The sequence below is a fragment of the Benincasa hispida genome, chromosome 5, assembly GCF_027475165.1.
Source record: "Benincasa hispida cultivar pf3 chromosome 5, pf3_genome.v1.1, whole genome shotgun sequence".
Classification (NCBI taxonomy): Eukaryota; Viridiplantae; Streptophyta; class Magnoliopsida; order Cucurbitales; family Cucurbitaceae; genus Benincasa; species Benincasa hispida.
In genome coordinates this window covers 17262927-17281892 of record NC_143482.1, presented here as the reverse complement: position 1 = coordinate 17281892, position 18966 = coordinate 17262927, and the positions used below count along the sequence as shown (strand labels likewise).

General features: G+C 34.6%; 1 non-coding gene across 1 annotated transcript; it reads left to right on the top strand.

The window, feature by feature from the left end:
- The first annotated feature begins 18412 nt into the window (after positions 1–18412).
- Positions 18413–18485, top strand: TRNAE-CUC (transfer RNA glutamic acid (anticodon CUC)). Its single transcript has one exon. It is a non-coding gene; the product is annotated as a tRNA-Glu (tRNA).
- Positions 18486–18966: the final 481 nt, after the last annotated feature.

The following is an 18966-nucleotide window of genomic DNA, read 5'->3' as shown; positions in this document are numbered from 1 at the left end:
TGGTTCTAGAAGTAAAATTTACGAAAAAAATATTTTCTATTCAGAAAATTATTTAACTAAAAAATTATGATATTTTTCTATTTTTTTTTAATTTATTTATTAATTTGTTTTATTGTTAAATTTTTATATTCATGATTGGTATGTTTAATATGAAAAATGTGTATAACAAATATTGAAAAAAAATTAGAAACATATATCTTATTAAATCTAGTTGTTTGTATCATTACAAATATTTAAACTAAGGATGTTCAAAAAGCTGGATCAACTCAATCCAAACTATTGGATTATAAAGTTGTTTTGAGTTGGATTGGGTTCAACTAAAACAAAATTGTTTAGATTGATTTGGTTCATGAATTTACCTAAAATTTTGAGTCAGTGTCGCTTCGAATTTAGCTGTAACACTTAATCATCTATTCTTATTTTTTTTGCACAATTGAGTGGTAGATTTTGATAGGCTAAAGTATAAAAGAAAAATAAAACATATTGGTCTTTGTTTTTTATTTAAGAAATATCTCTAATGTTTCAAAACTTGCAACATAGCATTGGGTAAGATTTCTGACATTATAATGGATCTCTCACTAAAGATAATTTTTAAAACATTTTTTAAAAGATCAAGAGTAATTAGGTTGTAATTTTTAGAGATTAGATGATATTTTCGAAATAAATGATAAAATTCAAGGGTTTTGTTTTCTTATTTAACCATTTTAATGTGTGCTTCCTAAAGCTACATGTAGAAGTATTTTGTAACACCCTGAAAGTTTTCTTGTAAATATTTATTATTTATGTTGGATTTGTTTGGAAGAAATCGAGTTCAGGATTTAAATAATTGGTTAAATTAATTTTAATTTTTTTATTTTGAATTAATTGAGATTTAATTTGACTTATGGTTAAATTCAATTATTTTATTAAGATAATTATTTGTGAGGACAGAATATTTAAATTATTTTAGAGGAGAATTTTGGGAAGGATTTGAAAGATTGGATTTGAATTCGTTTGGATTTAATTTAAAAAGAGATTGGAATTTAAAGGATTTTAGAATTTGAAGATTGAAATAGGGAACTTGGAATTTGAGTAGGAAAAGGAGAAGAAAAAAAAAGATTATTATATATGAGTTGTAGTTAGGGTTTTGTAAAGCAAAGGAAAAAGAAAAGGAGAATTTGAAAAAAAAAAAAAGAAGAAAGAATTTAATTAACTCTCTTTCTTTCCCGATATCCTTGTGTGTAGGGATGGCTAAATTCCCCGCGAGGTCGGGTCCCATAGGTCCCCAACCCGATCGTGGTGGAGAATCCTCGATTTGACCGGGTACGGGGGTCAAATCGGGTCTCCAGTCGGGGACGGGAGGGAATCCCTGCCCTGTCCCCGACCCCGAACCCGATCCCCGCCCCTGCCCAATTTTTTAAATTGTTAATATATATATATATATTTTAATAATGTTACTGACTTTTTTAGTTTTAATTATTATTATCATATATATATATATAATAAGAAATTGAGATTTTTCCTCGCAGGGATCCGAATTCCTGAACGGGGATTCTCGGACCCCAAAATGGGGAATGGGGCAAGGATTAAAAATCTCCACGAGACGGGGATGGGGAGTGCATCCCCGCCCCACCCCGACCCTGTTGCCATCCCTACTTGTGCAAAACCCCCTTCCCCCACAATCTTCCTCGTTCTCGTGCGTCACCACCACTAAGCCCGTCAGATCGAAGTCGAACCACTGTTGGAACTCTGCCGCCACCCAGCCTTCACACTGCCGCTCTCACCGGAGTCACGTTGCACTATTCCTCTTTAAGTCGCGCCAGAATCCCAGATCTGCCGCCAGCCTCTATCTAACCGAGTCGTTTGCTGTGCCACCGCCTCCAGCCTGAGTCGCCCGATGCTACTCAATCGCTGGAGCCCAGTGCCGCACCCAACCATGCATTCTCTCCACTAGCCGTGCACCATCAGTGACCTCCTCCGCTGGTCAGCCACTGTTTCTGATGCCCAGCCATTGTCCTTTGCCAGTTACTGCCTTTTTCCACCGTTGTCGCCAAATCTTGGTTTGTGGTGGAGTTTTGGGTGAGATTGTTGGATCTTAACGATTTTTCGCGGGGTTTTTCAAATGCCATTAATTGTTTATCCAAATATTATTACCCTCATTTTTTTGGTTCAAGGATTGAAGGATATTGAGGTTTTTTCCACAAGTTTGAGTTTGATTCCAACATAGTTTGAGTAAGTGTTTGGACATTGGGACTATTTTGGGAGTGTTGTCGGAAGATGTAAATTGGTTGATTGAGAATTTTGGCCTTATTTGTAAATCCTAAATTTTGTTTATGACTTAGTGTTAGGGTTGATGCCCTAAATCTCGTAAGATCTCATAGTTTGTAATTGTAATGTACAAACATTTTATTTACATAATAAAATATGTGATGTTTTATTTAAAAGTTAGTTACATTAATCACAACCAATGAACAAACATCCATGATTATCTTTGTAACTTAAATATGTATGTAGACATACAGGTGGATCATGTTTAAGTGATACCCTAAATGGTCTATAGTAGATGGATAAGGTTGGATACCTTATCCTGCTTTGTAGATGTTACAATTATTGTAAAGTGCTACACATGATCTGATCCTGATCATCCATGTGGAGACATGTGAGCGAGGATATTCTATACAAAGAATTTGTATAAGACTAGACTACGAAATATTTAGTCTCATTATATAACATCGTTCATAATAAAAACTTACATTTCACCAGGATGACCATAGGTAATAGGACCTGAATCCTAAGTGAGTTGTGAACTCCTGCCTATGAAGGTGGTCCTTTGATTTGTATGGGTGAGAGTGGCCAGATCGCCGATTCAATAACCCTACCATTTTGGGGATTCGTTTGATTGAGGAGTTGGGAACATAGCTACACAAGAAGGACTTCACTCCTTTCCCAACATCGAGTTAAGTAGATAAATTGCTTCTTTAAGGGCTGATTCCAGGGCTTGAACAATGTGGCGCCACACCCTCTCTTGGCCCTAGAGGAGTTTGGTCATAGTTGGGCTATGATTTATTATTCATTAGAGGGATCAGTAGTACTTAAGGAGTTAGATGTAACTATAGAGGCAAAATGGTAATTTTCTGCACTTACAAGCAATTTGTGAAGAGTCATCATATTGTTGACTGGTTATATCCAATGGACACATAAATATATTTGTAGTGCAAAGAGTGTAACTATCGGTCTTTAGTGGAGTGCCCGACAGTTAATGAATTGTGAATAATTCAATTAAAGGAGTTGAGTTAATTTATCACGTATCGTTGGAGCTTCAAGAGCTTCAAGCTACAAATCCATGAGGTCCCCTCTGTAGTTCAATGAGAATTAATGAGAATCAATTTTTGAATTAATTTCAATCATTCAAATTAATTGAAGGAATTAGTTATATGTGATATAAAGTTTATTTGAGAAGAAATAAATATTTGAGTATGATTCAAATATTAATTATATGAATTTGATTCACATAATTAAATTTAATACAAATGGGATTTATATTAAATGTCATTGGTGAGAGAATAGAAACTATAAGTTATTTTGTATTTGATACAATATAGAAACTATAGGTTATGTGTTATATTTGATATAATATATAGTTTAATATATATTATATGATAAGGTAGTTATCATATAAATATATATTAAATTGATTTATGAAAATAAATCATTTTATTTTATTTTAAAAATCATTCTAAGAGGGAGCTGTAACCTTCCCCCCTTCTTTTCTCTCTAAAACGTGGTAGTGGAAAAGTAACAAAAAATATGTGGTTCTTCTTCTTACTGAATATCATCTCTTCCTCTCAACACTCTAAAAAACACTCTCTTCCAAAATAGCCAGAGCCCACAAAACTCCTGTATTCTCATCCAAAGAATACAGAGGAGACATTTGTGGTGGTGTTCTCATTGACGGTTAGAGGGTTCGAGGTTTCTTAAACCCTTTTATTATTATGCAATTTATGTTTTTAAGCATGATGCAATTATCTTTTAAATGCATAATCTATATGTTTTTACCGTAAAATTTATGTTCTGTAAATTTTGGGTATTCGGACCGATCCCATGCTTCTGCTTAAGGACCTTCAAATGTTTTCTTCAATTGGAATTAGAGCGCGGTTTCTGGCCAAATTTTTCCAAAATTTCGAATTAATTTTACAGTGTTTTGGTGAATTTTTTCATTCTGTGATTCATGTGATGAATATTATGTGGAATGTATGGTTTTGCAATTATGGGATGTTTTTGGGATTGGATTGTATTGATTTATCGCTTTCAATTTACAATTTGGTTTATAAGGGCCCATGTTTTTGGGGCGTTCAAATGCGATCAAGTCTATATTTAAAGTTTTGAGTCGCTCATACTATTCTCGATGTGTTTTCTGGAGAAAATGAAAACCATTTTGGGAGAACAAGAAAGCTCGTTCGATCATTACTTGGTGATGCCTGCTGTGCGATTGCACTTGGTGTGAGGTGCTATATGATAGCACTGTGCGATCGTTGCTATGCGATAGCACTGAGCCATCGTGGCTATGCAATAGCACTGAGCCATCGTGGCTATGCAATAACATTGTGCAATCGTGGCTATGCAATAGCACTGTGCGATGTTGCTATGCAGAAGCACTATACGATCTTTGCTAAGCATGGCGTTGGATGATCGTTGCTATACGATGGATGTGGGCGATCTTTGCTGGGCCGTTCGGATCGAGCGGTTCAAGATCCAGTTCACCTATTTCGAACCAGATGGATATTTATTTGTAATAGTTAGATTTAAATTTCCTTTTAGGTGTCCAATCCCGGTCCATTAATTGCTTTTAAATTATACATGTGATGTATGAATTCTTTTATTATTATATATCATATTGTATGCCATATAGTATAAAATCCCACCATATGTTATGCATTTAATTTTCATACATCATTTATATTATAATTGTTATAATATATATTTAGATGCATGTTTTAATATTACCATATGCTCATGCATCATATAGTATGAGTGTTATAATATATGCATGCATGCATTAATAACATATACATGCATCATTTATATTATAAGAGTTATAATATATAGAATGAATGTATGTTTAAAGTATGTTATTAATAATTTCATTACTTTACTATATAATTGTTATGTATATTAGTAATGAAATGAAATTGCATGAAGCATGTCACCACTTTAGGGTAATTTATAATTTTTATAAAATTACCTAAGTATTCTTTACATGCAATGAATGGTTTTAATGTATTTCATTTTCTTATAATTGTTATAAGAAAATGAAATTAGAAATTAAAATTAATAAATCAGAGTTGCATGCAAACCTTAGGTTAAAATCATCTTCTAAAATTTTTTTAAAACGTGATTCAGATAGACCTAAGATCACATTTCTAATGAGTTTAGAAATATAAGTTTAATCTTTTAATCAGTTTAATAGGATTAATTTGATTCTTAATAAAAGATTAACTATGTAACAAATGTATCTATAAGGGATCTTTTGTCTAAGGCGAATTCTGTCTAGGCTAGGGTATTTAAGTTAACGGAAATGTAACACCCCTACCTGGGAGCTTACCTGGAAAAGTGAATTAGATAGATTTGTTATATGCATGTAAGTTTGATTAAAGTTTGTTAAAGAGTTTAACAAATTTTAATCAAAATTGTTTAACTATCCAAAGGCAAAAGTTGTTTTTGGGTAAATTAAACAATCTGTCACACCCCGCCCCGAGCTCACACTCCTGAGCCCGAGGAGAGGCATGATATTAACTGATGTTACTTTGGTTAACCTACTAGTTTCTTTTAAATAACCTTACTTATAACAGCAGCGGAAAAATATTACATGCTTTAATTAGAAACTAGTTTACAAATTCAAGTTACATTTACATGAAGACATTATCCCGACAACCAATCTCATTTAATACTATTTCTAGACTTGTGGCAGACCTTGACTAACACCACAACCTGGACTCGTCAACTACCTGCAAGAGAAACACAGAGACAAACCATGAGCTTTACAAAGCTCAGTGAGTGGTAAAACAAATACAAGTCTTTTACAAGCATTATCACGAGGTTCCCACGCGAACCTCCAGCATACCATGAAGCTTTCACAAACCCACCTACACACACGGTAGATGGTTAATATTTCATAACTAAAAATATCAGCCTATGTGCACATAGTTCTCCCTTTCATGGGCTCAGAAGCTAGGCCCGTCGACCCTCTGACCATCCCATTCAAGGTTTTCTGTCCCACAGGCTCAGGAACTAGACTCCTTGGTCCCCTGACCATCCTGTAAGGATTGATTTTGGGCTCAGGCTCTAGGTCCACAGACCCCCAGACCATCCTAACGTCATACTCATCTCATAATATAAACTATAGCATATCAACTCAAAATATGCTTAAAAAAGTAAAAGAAGTAACCACTCACAGTGATCTGTTCAGATCTTTCTTCCCAGTTCACCCGTTTTCCCTTATTCCTCCACTGAACCTTATTTTAGGTTTAAATTTAAGCTTAGATTACTCACTCTTTCGGGCCTTATCTCAAGACATTCCCTTCTTAAAAAATGTGTGAAAATGTATTAACTATAATACCTTAAAGTTTTGCCGTGAAATTCCTTGGCGAAAGTTCCGAGTCTCAAGTTTATTCCTCCTGGCCCAACTGTCTCCTCACTGGTGAGCACCTCTCGATTTTCCTTGAATTTGATAGCCTTAGAGTTAGAATTGTGTGAAGGTAGCTCTCACACTGAAACTAAACTTAATTTAGAAACTTCTGGTCCAAATAATTTACACAAGTAGTTTAGAAAATCTTCTTGTTTGAAGTTAGCCTTTGCGCCTGCCCATACGACCCTGTTCCCTTCAGCACCTTTGCTTGTACCTTCGTCCGAACACTGCCTTCCCTCCTTCGAATATCTCTTATTCTTTCCTTTCTTTGTGGTTTTTATGTACTTAACTGATGTGTGGGTTGAAGTGAGGCATTCTACCCCTTTTATAAGCGTTCAATCCTTCTCCTTTGCCCGACACCTCTTCCCTTGATCACATCCAAGTGTTTTCCTTATCTTCTGCCAACTCCCAGCCTCTTCCACCTCCTGCTTGATGTGTCTTCACCCTACACTATCAACGCATCCCTCACATCAACGCAATCTTAAGTGTCCCCCTCCTCCATAGCCAGCACTTAAAGCTTAACTTTGCATGTCTATTCATGCACCCACCTCATTTACTTAAGGCCTAAGACTCCTTCTTAACAAGCCACATGTCTGGATGACGTCCTTGGATGCGTCCATCCACCCTCATATGCGTTCGTCCAATTTCATATGAGGTCATCTAGCCACAAATGCACCCAACCAATTGCTGCAACATTCCTATGTCCGGACACCACCAATTGGCGCATGCGTCCATCCTAGCTCATCTTACCGTCGCATAGTTCATTGTCTAACGTTGTTGCCGCATACTACCAACGCATAACGTTGCCGCATAGCACCGACGCATAACATCACTGTGTGACACCAACGCATAGTGTTGTCGTATACCATCGACCGCACACCTTCGCATCGTCGCATGCCCTCACCCCGCATGCCCTCGCGTAGCATCACCACATGCCCTCGCACCGCATGCCCTCGCGTAGCATCACCGCATGCCATCACGTAGCACTGCCGCATCCATCACCGCATGCTTCCATCGTCGCATGCCTCATCGCCACATACCTCTATCATCGCATGCCATCCATCCATCGCGCCGCATGCGTTGTTCTTGGCCATACTTCAGCCTCTCTTAATGCTCAAGTAACCTCTCAAACTTCATGGCTAACGCATGGTACCACACCAATGCATTGTCAAACACTTAGTCATTTTTCTCCTTAGCTTCCAACGCATGGTTATACTTAGCCAAATTTCACTAGTTATGGCTTATTTCCAAAGTTATTTAACAAATCTTTTTAATCACCTAGAAATTTTCTATTCTCTAACTTAAGATCTAACTCATACTTAGTTAATCTCTATTATTTCCTGCTTAAAAGGGAAAGTGGAATTCCGGGTTTCACACAATCACTTAGATAAAATCAATAGCCAAATTTTTCTAAGTTAATTAACCTTGGTAAAACGTTCAGTGGAAGAAAAATGGGGCATATGATACTTCATTTTATCATCTTCACGTTTCTCCTTAAAGTTCACACCGTGAGATCTATACTCGACCTTGAGACACCATGGGTGTCCCCCTATGGGTGGCATTTTTATAACTCAATATCAAGGTGAATGAAGAGGGTGTTTATAGTAAATAGGAGCAGGACGTGTAAAAACACATCCGTCGGTCTCTCTCATTAGTTTGAAGTAAAGTTTCATGCATGGCTTCATGGCACCATGGGTGTCCCTATAAAGGATGGCATTTTTGCATGACGCTTTATTCAAACTCCAGCAATGGATAGGGTTGCTTTAGTTTCATGTCCCAATCAATTTTTCCTTACGGTTGGCTCATTAAGACGAAACTCTATGACCTAAAATGAGGGGTTGCACTTACAAGAATTGTTAAGCGTGTTTAACGAATTCTGGACCAAAACAATGGTGACTAATAGTGACAGTAACAATGAGTTATTCTATCTATTAGTTGAGATTGTCTCATTTTAGTAAATGGGCACTTGATCACCCTATAGTGACTTTTGTCCTCTCTCACTGAAACATCATTGCAAAATAGATGTCACTTAAGGTACACTACACTATTTTGCTAAAATTGATTGGTTGTCTTGTTGGTTTAAAGCAAATAAACTAATAATAAATAATTTGTATGGTTTCAACAAATTTTTTTCACAATGATTTCCACGACCTTAAATCTACTCGTCGCTGATAAATTAACAGGCAAAAACTACACTTCATGGAAAAATATGATCAACACAATACTTATCATCGATGACCTTTGTTTTGTCCTGATGGAGGACTATCCTCCCATTCCAGCTCCAAATGTTTCTCGAAATGTTCGAGAAGCATACGAGTGTTGGACACGAACAAGCAAAAAGGTCCAAGCGTATATCTTGGCGAGTCTTTTCGAAGTCTTGGCCAAGAAGTATGAACCCATGCTCACAGCCCATGAGATCATGGAGTCTCTAAGGTGAATGTTCGGACAACCATCCACACAGCTCAGGCATAATGCTCTCAATCACATCTTCAATGCTCGTATGCAAGATGGGGCATTTGTTCAAGAACATGTTCTCAACATGATGGTCCACTTCATCGTAGCAGTAATGAATGAGTCCGTCGTCGATGAAGCCAGCCAAGTTAGCTTCATTTTGGATCTTTACCTGAAAGTTTCCTACAATTTCGTAGCAATGTTGTTTTAAACAGGACTGACTGTAACCTGATCACCTTGCCCAACAAGCTACAGAACTTCCAGTCCTTGATGAAAAGCAAGAAAAAGAAGGGTGAGGCAAATGTTGCTTTTTCCTTTAAGAAATTCCATAGAGGTTCGACCACTGGGACAAAGTCTGTACCTTCTTCCTCCAACACCAAAACGTGGAAGAAGAAGAAAGGTGGAAAAAGGAAAGCTAACCCACCAGTTGCTGCTCATAAGAAAGCCAAGGTTGCAAAGGAGATCTATTTCCATTGCAACTAGGAGGGACATTGGAAGAGGAATTATCCCAAGTACTTGGCGGAAAAGAAGAAGGTCAAGCAAGGTAAATATGATTTGCTTGTTTGGAAACATGCTTTGTGGAGAATGATGATTCTGCCTGGATTATAGATTATGGCGACACTAACCACGTTTGTTCTTCATTTCAGGGAATTAGCTCCTGACAGCAACTTGATGCCGGTGAAATGACGATGTGTGTTGGAACTGGGCACGTCGTCTCAGTTGTGGCAGTGGGAGGTCTCCAGTTAACTTTACATAATACATTTATTTTACTAGAGAATGTTTATGTAGGTTCTGGTTTAAAAAGGAACCTAATTTTTGTAAAGTGTTTACTTTTGGCTTATGTCGAGATATTAATTCCTTCACATAACAATTTGCTTCTTGTATCGACAAATTATAAGAGATGTCTGCATTGAATCCCTTACAAACTAATGGATGTAAACAAATAGCACGTAAATCTTGTTAACTTAATAAGGAATTTTCTTTCTCTAACCCACTTAAGAAGAGTGACAACTATCACACATGAGTATATACACCCATAAGAGGTAGTTCAATCCTGGTGTTCATTCAATTCATATGACCAGAAAGTCCCATCTATGAATACCTTCTTCTTAATCAGACAAGTAACGCGATGAACTGTAGGCACTATGATGTCTTATTATGTGACTGCGCAAAGAGTTAAACAAACCTTACAACGTTACAAAAAACTGCGGGACTATTGTATCAACTTCCGTGTTATAAAGTGTTTATTTCCAAAAATGGTGTTGATATTTGTTCTGCGAAACTGGAAAATAACCTTTATGTGCAAAGGCCGTTAGCAACTAAAACGCTCCATAATACTGTAATGTTTAAAACTGCAGTAACTCTACATAAAAGACTTAAAATTTCTCCTAAAGAAAATGCCCAACTTTGGCACCTAAGATTATGACACATCAATCTCAATAGGATTGAGAGATTAATGAAGAATGGACTTCTAAGCAAGTTAGAAGAAAATTCTTTACCTGTGTGTGAGTCATGCCTTGAAGGCAAAATGACTAAAAGACTCTTTACTGGAAAAGGTCCCAGGGTCAAAGAACCTCTAAAGCTGGTACATTTAGATCTCTGTGGTCCGATGAATGTTAAAGCAAGGGAAGTTTTAAATATTTCATCACTTTTACTGATGATTATTCAAGATATGGGTATGTTTATTTAATGCAACATAAGTCTAAATCTTTTGAAAAGTTCATTATACTATTAAGTCATTTCGATCTGATCGAGGTGGAGAGTTTATGGATCTGACATTCCAAAATTATTTGATAGAATATGGAATTGTATTCTAACTCTCAGCACCTGGTACACCTCAACAGAATGGTGTATCGGAAAAGAGAAATCGAACCCCATTGGACATGGTTCAGTCTATGATGAGTTATGCTTCTTTATCTAACTCAGTTTGGGGTTACCATAACACATTTGGAGTTATGGAATGATCATAAAGCTAGTTTATGTCATTTCAGAATCTAAGGTTGTCCAGCATATGTGCTTGAGGCAAATCCTAAGAAACTGGAATCTCGTTCAAAATCGTGCCTATTTGTAGGCTACCCCAAAGGAACGAGAGGTGGTTTCTTCTTCGATCCTAAGTAAAATAAAGTGTTTGTATCGACAAACGCTACTTTTCTGAAAGAGAATCACATAAGGAAGCACGACCGCAGTAAAGTTGTGTTGAATGAACTTTCCAAAGAAATTACTAAATCTTCAACAAGAGTTTTTGTAGAATCCAACACCTTAACAAGAGTTGTTGAAGTTGGATTATCTAGTAGGTCAAATCCACCTCAAGTGTTGAGGGAACCTCGACGTAGTGGGAAGGTTGCGAACTCACCTGTCTGTTATATGGGTTGAACGAAAATTCTAGCTATAGTAGCTGACGGAGATGTTGAGGATTCATTGTCTTATAAGAAGTCAATGGAGGATGTTGATAAAAATGAATGGATCAAATAGATCTCGAAATTGAGGCAATGTACTTTAATTCAGTTTGGGATCTTATAGATCTGCTTGATGGGGTTAAACCTATAGGTTGCAAATGGATCTATGAAAGAAAATGAGGTGCTAATGGGAAGGTGCAAACTTTCAAGGCTAGACTAGTGGCAAAGGGTTATACCCAGGTTGAGGGAGTCGACTACGAGGAGACTTTCTCACTTGTTGCCATGTTAAAGTCTATTTGGATCCTCCTGTCCATTGCCTCATATTATGACTATGAGATTTGGAAAATGGACATTAAGACTGCCTTTCTGAATGGCAATATTAAGGAGAACATTTATATGGAGCAGCCCGAGGGATTCATAACCCGAGGTCAAGAGTAAAAGGTTTGCAGGCTTAATTGATCCATTTATGGATTGAAGCAAGCTTCTCGATCTTAGAATATAATGTTTGATACTGCGATCAAATCTTATGGCTCTAATCAGAATGTTAATAAGTCTTATGTATACAAGAGGATCATCAATAGTTCAATAGCTTTTCTAGTGTTATATATAGACGATATCCTACTCATTGGGAATGATGTAGGTGTACTGATTGAAGTTATGAATTGGCTAGCAATCCAATTCTAAATAAAATATTTGGGAGAGGCTCAATTTGTTCTACAAATTCAGATCTTTAGAGATCAAAAGAATAAAATGCTAGCTCTGTCTTAAGCATCGTACATTGACAAAATACTTGTCAAGTATTCGATGCAGAACTCCAAGAGAGGTTTGCTACCTTTCAGGCATGGAGTAATATTGTCTAAGGAATAATATCCTAAGACACTTCAAGAGGTTAAGGAAATAAGACAGATCCTCTATGCATTGGCTGTTGGCAGCCTGCTGTATGCGATGTTATGTATGCTTGTGTATGATTCTAAGGATCTGAACCTTACAAGATACATTGACTCTGATTTTCAGATTGATAAGGATTCTAGGAAATCCACATCGGAATCAGTGTTTACTATTAACGGATGAGCAGTAGTCTGGAGGAGCACCAAACAAGGATGCATTGCTGAATCTACTATGGAGGCTGAGAATGTAGCAGTTTGTGAAACTGCTAAGGAAGTTGTTTGGCTCAGGAAGTTTTTGACTGATCTAAAAGTTGTTTCAGACATTTCAAAGCCCATCATACTTTATTGTGATAATAGTGGTGTTGTGGCTAATTCTCGAGAGTCTTGGAGTTACAAACGTGGGAAGAATATAGAGTGGAAGTATCATCTCATCCAAGAGATTATGCATCAAGGAGACATGATCGTCATACAAATAGCTTCGAAGCACAATATTGTTAATCTAGTTATAAATGCCTTTACGGCTATGGTGTTTGAGGGTCACCTGCAGAGTATGAGTCTATGAGACAGGCTACGTTTAGACTAGGGAAAATGGAAAATATGTACTGGGTGGTTTGTGCCCTAGTTTATTGATTTGTGTACTTTGTATTTAGTATGACTTTTAAATTGTACGCTCTACTAGCTTTAGTTCAAGTGGGAGATTGTTGGAGTTGATGCCTTCAATCTCGTAGCGTCCTATAGTTTGTAATTGTAATGTACAAACATTTTATTTATGTAGTAAAATATGTGATGTTTTATTTTAAAACTAGTTGCATTAACCATAAACAATAAATTAATATCCAAGGTCTGTAGTAGATGGATAAGGTTGGATACCTTATCCTGGTGACACTACGAGTATGACCCACTTTGTACGTTGTAAAGTGCTTCAAATAATCAAATTCTGATCATTCATGTAGAGACATGTGAGCGAAGATATTCTATACAAAGAAGTTTGCATAAGACCATACCACAAAATGTTTAGTCTCATTATATAACATCGTTCATAATAGAGACTTACATTTCACCAGGATGACCATAGGTAACATGACTTGAATCCTGAATGAGTTGTGAACTTCTGCCTATGAAGGTGGTTCTTTGATTTGTATGGATGAGAGTGGCTAGATCGCCGACTCAACAAGCCTATCATTTTGGGGATTCGTCTGATTGGGGAGCTGGGAACACAGCTACACAAAAAGGAATTCACTCATTCCCCAATGTCGGGGTAAGTAGATAAATTGTTCCCTTAAGGGCTGATTCCAAGACTTGAACAATGTGGTGCCACACCCTCTCCTGGCCTGAGAGGGGTTTGGTCATAGTTGGACTATGATTTATTGTTCATTAGAGGGATTAATGGCACTTAAGAAGTTTGATGTAACTATAGGGGGACAAAACGGTAATTTTGGCCCAGCTGTACTTACGAGCAATTTTTGAAGGGTCATCATATTGTTGACTAGTTATATCCAATGGACACAAAAATATATCTATAGTGCAAAGAGTTCAGTTGTCGGTCTTTAGTGGAGTGCCCGACAGTTACAAATGGGGAATAATTTAATTAAAGAAGTTTCATTAATTAATTATTCACGTACCGTTGGAACTTCAAACTACAGGTCCATGAGGTTCTCTCTGTAGCTCAAGGGGAATTAATGAGAATCAATTTTTGGATTATTTGAATTGTTCAAATTAATTGAGGGTTTATTTTTATGTGATATAATTAATTTAATCTAATGGTATAATTACTATAATGTATTTTGATACATTATAATATAAAGTGAAAGGAAATAAATATTTGATATGATTCAAATATTAATTATATAAATTTGATTCACATAAATAAATTTAATAAAAATGAGATTTATATTAAATGTCATTGGTGAGAGAATAGAAACTATAGGTTATATTATATTTGATACAATATAGAAACTATAGGTTATGTGTTATATTTTATATAATATATAGTTTAGTAGATATTATATGATAAGGTATTTATCATATAATATATATATTAAATTGATTTACGAAAATAAATTATTTTATTTTATTTTATTTTAAAAATCATTTTGGGAGGGAGTTGTAACTCCATCCCCCTCTTTTCTCTCTAAAACGTTATAGTGGGAAAGTAAAAAAAATAAAAATAAAAAAAAAAAGTGTGATTCTTCTTCTTCTTGGTGTGATTTTTCACAACAAATAAATACACAGGAAAAGTTCGGTGAGAGAATTGTTGAATATCATCTCTTCCTCTCAACACTCTAAAAAACTCTCTCTTCTAAATAGCTAGAGCCTACAAAACTCTTGGATTCTCATTTAGAGAATATAGAGGAAACAATTTTTGTGGTGTCCTCATTGACGGTTAGAGGGTTCGAGATTGTTCGTGACAAGATTTGGAGAAGGAATCTCGTGAAGAAGAGTTCTTCAAGAGTAAGGTTTCTTAAACCCTTTTACTATTATGCAATTTATGTTTTTAAGCTTGCTACAATTATCTTTTAAATGCATAATCTGTATGTTTTTACTGTAAAACTTATGTTCTGTAAATTTTGGGTATTTGGTCTGATCTCATACTTCTGCTCAAGGACCTTCAATGGTTCTTTCACATAGGACTTAGTTTGTAATTTTTTGGACAAACTAAACTTCAGGTTGTTTTCATCCAGACTAAAACTTGAGGTAAGTGACTTTCTTCTGGTTCTCCTTCGAACCAGTCGTCCCTACCAATTGGACTATTTACCTAAGATTACTTGGACTGTTTCTTGAGACTGTCAAGACTGATTTGACTGTTTATTCTATAGACTATTTGGACTGATAATTTATGACTGGTTGAACTACATGATTTAATGGCATTGACTGATTGGATTAGACTGTTTTGACCATGATGAATGTACTGTTGATTGCGGATATACTTAAAATTTTACCTCTAAAATGAGCGACTATCAAACATGACACAGGAATTCTGTGAAAACTAATGCATGCTAAGTTATAAGGTTCTTGTTAGATTTTCTTATCTGGGCAGGTGTACACTTTTGACTATATATGTATACATTATGATTGATGCATGTTCCCTCGGGTTTATGTTTACGACTGATTTTTAGACCTTTGGGTTACACACTATGATTGATGTATGTTCCTTCAAGATCATGTCTACAATTGGTTTGTGTATCTTCGGGTTACACATTATAACTGATGTATGTTCCTTCGGGTTCATGTTTACGATTGATTTGTGTACCTTCGGGTTACACATTATGGTTGACGCGTATTCCTTTGAAATCCCGTTTATAGCTAATAGGTGACCCTTCGAGATCACTATGACTAATATGAAATGGGTGTACATCGGTGCCTAGATAAGTTAGCTGACAGGTAACCTAGAGGGCCCAATAGTGGGTCACTTGCTATACTCATCCTTTCTTCTTTTATGTATTTCAGGCAACAACATGAATGGACCAGTGAGGATGGAAGGGACCCGAGATAGAACCATACGGGGACAATAGAAAACGTTTCCGCACAGTTCATATTTTGTTTCATATATTTTAGTCAGATGTCTTATTTTTATTTTATCTAAGTTTGACATGTTTTTATGGATTTGTTTTTGGATTATTATTACTATTTTTTCTTTCTTTATAAATGTTTTATTTGGGATGCCGACTAAATATTTTGATTTTTGGGTTATTATTGAATTAACATTTCAATTTAAAATGGTCTTTTTATGTTTTCACCAAATTAAAGTTATGACGGTCAAAATGTTGAAATAAGAATGTGTATTATGTCATAATGGTCCATGTTTGAGTACTCGAAGGGTTGGTTATTACATAATTAGTAGATTAAAAGAGAAGATTTGGAGTTCAAATTTTTAGGAAAGTGTTTGAGATAAGATACGACTTATAGATATATAATCGCGGCCAATGTAGAATACAAAATGTCCGATGAAAGACACATAAACATAATAATCATAAGATATTTACCATATTTATATTTGCATGCTTTAGATATTAATACGTTATATTAGCATGCCTTATATATCTAAGAATAATCATGTATATTGTAAGGTGATAATGATATTACTTTATCATGTTTTTAGGCTTTAAATATCTAAGGGTTTGCATGCGTCTATATTTAACGGAAGGATATCATATAAAGTGAGTTTCAAAAACTAAAATCATATTGTTGTAGAGATGATATGGTGAACAAAAAGATGAATATTCACAATTTTTTTTTTTTTTTTTTTTGTTGTAGAGACAATATGATGAACAAAAAGATGAATATTTACAAGTTTTTTTTTATTTCTCTCACTACAATGGTTGTATTTTTCCTTTTTGTTTACTCTTATAAGTCGTGCTTCATCTTTTACTCATTTTTAAAATAGTTCTTTCATTTTAATGAAAATCTAACTTTTATTTTAATTTGATGTAGATGTGGAAGTGAGGTAGGACATTCACAAGCAATATTTTATGATTCAATTTGGTCGGGTACTAACCCTTCTGAAAATGAACAATCCCAAAATTTGTGTTTTCGAAGAAGATTTGGAAATGGAAGATGCTCTGAAGATTAAAAAAAACAAAAAAAAAAAACATTATTTTTGTAGCCCTTTAGAATTATTGAAAACATCCATATTCTTCTTAGTAATGTTATTATACATGATTAATCATGTATAATAAAAATGACTGAAATATGGCCCTTTCTCCACACACAATGCATGGAATATTCATCATGACTAAAAAGAAACGTGGAATAATAATAGTGAGTAATGGATTTTCTATATATGTATCAATTTATCATTCTAAAATTTTATGAACAATAATTTTATTTATTTATTTATTTAGAATAAATATACTCATCACTAATATTTTGATGTAATTTTACCGCAATAGACTACTATTACGAAAATTTTATTATATCATATAAATATTTTGATTCATTTTATTATATTTGAATATAACCTTTAATTTCACCTCAATATATTTAAAATTCTCAGTCAAGCAATTCAACCAAAATTTGGTTGATGAAAGGTTAATTTAAAATAATGTGTACTATTATATACATTTGGACTGAGAGCTTTAACATTTGATGAAGTAAAAGTATTACAAATTACAAATTGAACTCCTTTATTCAAAGGAGGTTTTATTTTAAAATTGAAATGGATTTAATTCTTAAACTACAATTTTTTTTTTTTGGTTATATGCAAAGATAAATCTCTTGACACCATGATTTTCAACTTTTAAGTGACAAGATCATTAAAATGTCAATAGATCACCTAATGCTTGCTAATTTCATTGGTAAAAATTGGATCTGCAAATGAAATGTCACCATTAGACATCATGACGGTACACAAAGAAAGACTACATTTTAAGAGGTCATGTTGAAACGTTTTTTAAGATTGAGACAAGTAAATCATGTATTTTGCTCTCACTGTATTTTTTGAACCTATCCTAATGCACTTTCCAAAACATGATTTTCATCATGTTGGAACACAAAAAAATAGAACTCTAGATCTCTTCTATTACTCTCCAATATTCTTTCTTTTTCCTCTATCACCCGAGGGAGAGAATCGCAAAAATTTACTGATTTTCTTCATTTTAATCTTGTGGGTATTGTTTCCATAAGGAAATTTTTTAATTTCAACTTTAGTTCTCCTAGTTGTTTTTGGATCTTCTCTTATTTTTAATATATGTGGGGTTTTTTTTTTCAATTGTTCACAAATTTCATTAGAAACAAACGTTAGAAATGACTTCTTAACATAGAACCTCATCCAAAGACAAGATTACGACGAGATTTGGGCGTTACAATACCGAATACATTAAATCAATTTTTTTAAAATTCATGCCCTGTTTTTAGTTTTCTGCCACTAAAATATCCCATGAAAAACGTTCTTACTTTTATTCTAAACGACATGTATTTTTTAATTTACAAAAAAGAACTTGCATTTGTGAAAAAAGAAAAAAAAACAAACTTAATTATGAAATGATAGATATTTAAGAATATCTGCAAATAAAAGATCCGTTGTAGTCTAGTTGGTTAGGATATTCGGCTCTCACCCGAAAGACCCGGGTTCAAGTCCCGGCAACGGAATTGTTTTTTTTATATGTATTTTTTATTTTATTGATTTTTTTTTAGAGTCTCTTCATTAAGGTTCTTTTATTTTCAAAGTTCAACGCGATTACAAATAATCAACTTTAATATATTGCTCATATAATGTAACGCTATATAATTAATGTTTTGTATTGAAAAAAAAACATTTAATCCTAGATTCTATAGAAATAAGAAATAAATAAAGAAATTATTGTTTAAATCAAAATTAGAACTATGTTGAGCTTTTGTTTAGACAAAACTCAAATTTTTTCCTTAATTATCAATTAGAACCTCAAATAAATAGCGGTAATAATTGATCTATGAACTCTTAACTATTTGATTCATTGATAGCTCTCAAAAGAGCTATTTTTATATTCTTAATTTTCTTTGCTTGTTACATTAAAAGTGTTTAAATTTCTATTTTTGTAGGAATTGAGCAAATCATGTATTTCGGAGTGTTAAGGATCATTAGGAGTTGATT